General features: G+C 50.5%; 1 pseudogene; it reads right to left on the bottom strand.

Moving 5' to 3' along the window:
- Positions 1 to 2824: 2824 nt before the first annotated feature.
- On the bottom strand, positions 2825 to 2943 carry LOC111730598 (annotated as a pseudogene).
- Positions 2944 to 3501: the final 558 nt, after the last annotated feature.

Genomic DNA, 3501 nt, shown 5'->3' with positions numbered 1-3501 from the left:
AGGCTTTGGTATTTTGTTATAGCAGCTTGAATGGACTAAGACACATGCTCACCTCTCCTCACTCCTCACCCCTCATCCTTCTTCACAAAGAACCAGGAATCTGGCAGCTGGGGTGGCAGCAGCTAAATTTAAATGCCCCGTGACAGGAGCTGCGCAGATGTGTAGCCAGGTTCTCAGCTCTGGGAGCTCGTTTGCTTTATCTGGAATGCTGGTCAGGTGGATATTGCTGGGGAGAAATCAGCTTTGAGCTGTCCATCTTTGGTGCCTATGGGAGCAGCAGAAAAGACTGATTCGGGATTTGCCAGGCCTGGGTTCCCATTCCAGTCCAGGTATCATCTATTCTCTTCCGCAAATGCTTTCACACCCTGGGCCATATTTTCCCCATCTATGAAACAGACTTGCCTCCATCCTGAAGCTGCCATGTCCACTTAAGGGAGGCCTTTTGATTGGGCAGGGGACAATAAGCAGGCCTAGTCTGTGCCACATCCTGACCTCCTCATCCAAAGGAGGACCCAGGCCCCAGATCCCAGCATATTGGGTTTGAGGGACCCTTATCATCTGCCAGTCCCATCCCTTTCTCCTCAGCTGCACTGATGCTGAGCTCTGTCTCTCCGGAAATTTCAACTGTGAGAAGAGCCAAAGGTATCCACAGTCATTTGCTGAGCACCTACGACATGCCAGGCCCTAGGTATTCCTGCCCTTGCTGGATCCTCCCCAGTGCCCCATTTTACAGATGAGGAATTTGAGGCTTAGAGAAGGAGAACAGGAGCCTAAGAACACACAGCTGGGAAGTGCTGAACACGGGGCTTGAACTCACATCCCCCCAGCTCTGGAAACAGCCTCTCTTTAGGGGATGGCTTCTGGCCCCTGTGACTTCATAGAAAATGTAAAAAAAACACCAGCTCCCAATTGGGGCCCTGCAGACATGAGGGCAGAAGAGGAAGTTATTTGAGGGGCGGGGGCAGGTAGAGTGGGAGTCAGACAAAGAAAAGAAGCCCCCTGTAGAAACCACTGATTGTGACTATTGATTAACAGTAATAATAACCCACATTTTGAGCCTTTACCACATGCCATGCCCACAGAGGCCTCCCAATAGCTCTCTTGAGAACGGTTCAAAATGTATCCCCGTGTTACGGATGAGGAACCTGAAACTCAGAGAGGTGAGGTGATTTTCTGGAAGTCACCCAGCCGAGAAGTGGCAGTGCTATGATTCGAACCCCAGTAATGCCAAGGCTTATGCTCCTTGGCCAGCGGCCTTACAGAAAGGTGGCATCAGGAAATGTTCGTTGATTGACTGACTGACTGAAATAATGAATAATTTAATGAATAAATGGCCTCCTGTAGGATGTCTATCGGGGGCTGGCAGGGGCAGGAGAAGAACCTCCAAATCAAACTCAGGCCCTCCAGGCCTGCCTCTTGACCACCCATGAGGCATTTCATCTTTTGCCTCATTGAGGGAGGGGGTAGGTGGCCATCCGGTGGGCAGAGCAGGGGCAAGCGCCAGACTCCCCCAGCCTCTCTCCTGCCCCTGAATGCTCACACTCTTTGTGACTTATTGTTTAACTTTACGAGCCCCTTGGCTTTTATGAGGGTTATTTAGAAAGCTCTGGGCTTTGATTCACAGTGTAAAAAAGCAAACTCCTGTGTCTGAAAATGTCACCAGGGATTAGGGGAGTCTTTGAAGTCCCCTCCCTGCAGGCAGCACCCGCCCAGCTTTCTTCTCCAAAGCATCTCCAAGCCTGGGAGCCCTGGCCAGGGCCCAGGGGCCCTCCTTCGGGGTGGCTGTCCAGATGAGTGGCTGTACAGGTAAGGATTTCTCCCCCAGAGCACTCTTCCCAGCTAGGCACTTTTCCCAGTTCCAGGCAGGACTGGGCCTCCCTCGTCTCCAGATGTTAGCAACATCTGTCTCTCATGTTTATGCACAGCCAGAGGCTGCTATCTCACGTCCCTGAGCCCAACAGTGGGGACTAAGGGTCTTTTAAAAATGGATTATTATTACTGGCTTATTGGGGCAGGGCATGTAAATAGGCAGGTAGAGTAGAGAGAACAGCTCTTGATGTGGCAGGGGGCTAGCCTCTTCCTCCTAGCCCCGGGGTCTAACCTTACACCGTGCCTGGCAGGGAGGGACCCTCATTAGTTTCTTCCTCTCTATTCAGTCAGGTGACAGTGGAGGGGTTCAGGTTAGCTCATGGGGTGGTAGAGAGAGGGCCCCAAGTGGACAGTGCAGAGAAGCAGCAGCATTCTCGCTCCCCACCTGATTCTCCATCAGCATAAGGACAGAGGGATGGACAGAATAACTTTGCGCACTTCCATTCAAACATTCATGGTGGTCTGAGGATGCTTCCGGGACATTTTCTTTCTGGCTTTCTCTGGATCTTGTGGGACCTCTTTGCATCTTAGTAGCCAACAGCAAGTGAGGAGGTAAAGTCCCAGCTTGTCCCCTCTGAGCTGTGTGATCTTGGGCAAGCCCTTGTCTTCTCTGAGCTTCCCCTCCCCTATTTCCAAAATGGGCACCCTCACTTCAGGTAAGGTTGTGTGGGGGATTAAATAAAGTCATTCTCGAAAGTATGCAAGATGCTTGGTAGCCCTCGAAGGAGCCAGTGGTCCCCTACTGCCTCCTTCTTTAAACCAAGCCCCTTTCTCTAGGCCCAGAGGAGATGAATTCTGGATCCTAGGGAAGAGAGACCTCAGCCAAGGCCCCCCATCTGAGCCTCTGCCCAGCCTTCTCCCAGATCTGGCCTCCCAGCTAATGGAGGAGACAGCCACCGTGACCATCTACAGTGTTGGCTTCACTGCCACCATCTTCTTTTTTTTTTTTTTTTAATGCCTACAGCACCTGGTCTTCCTAAATGGTCTCCCATCCAAGTACCAACCAGGCCCAACCCTGCTTAGCTTCCAAGATCAGACGAGATCTGGCACGTTCAGGGTGGCATAGCCATAGCACTGCCACCATCTTTACTTACTCCTTTTAAAAATCACCAAGGGGGGATAGGGTGCTTCTCTTTATGGGGGAAAGTCAATAAGGTAGCAGTGGGTGTGTTCAGGGCAGGGGGCTGTGCGTGTGAGGGTGAGGGTTGGGGAGGAGGACTGTGGAAAAACTAGGGCGGTGAGAGAGGGGCCTCATGAGCGGATAGGTGAACAGTTCTGTCAGGAGAGTAAACTGGTAAATGAATCAACAAACTGTGTTCTCTTTATACCACAGAATACTACTCAGTGATAGGAAGGAGTGAACTCCTGATAAAGCAACAATATGTGTAAACCTCAAAAAAAAAAAAATGATATATTTGCACCTGCTATGCCATCTGCCTGCAAAATTTCTTCCCTCCCCATGTGTAAAATTCTAGAAAAGGCAAAACTATTTGATGGAAAGCAGATTGGTGGTGGCCCGGGGGCCAAAGTGTGGGGACGGGAATTGCACGAGGGAAATTTTGGGGGTGATAGAAATGTTTTCTATCACAATTGTGGTGTTATTTACACACTTGTATACATTCGTATACAAAT

This window comes from Pteropus vampyrus, unplaced genomic scaffold, assembly GCF_000151845.1.
Source record: "Pteropus vampyrus isolate Shadow unplaced genomic scaffold, Pvam_2.0 Scaffold322, whole genome shotgun sequence".
Classification (NCBI taxonomy): Eukaryota; Metazoa; Chordata; class Mammalia; order Chiroptera; family Pteropodidae; genus Pteropus; species Pteropus vampyrus.
Note: the sequence above shows the minus strand (reverse complement) of the source record. Positions and strands in the feature narration are given on the sequence as shown.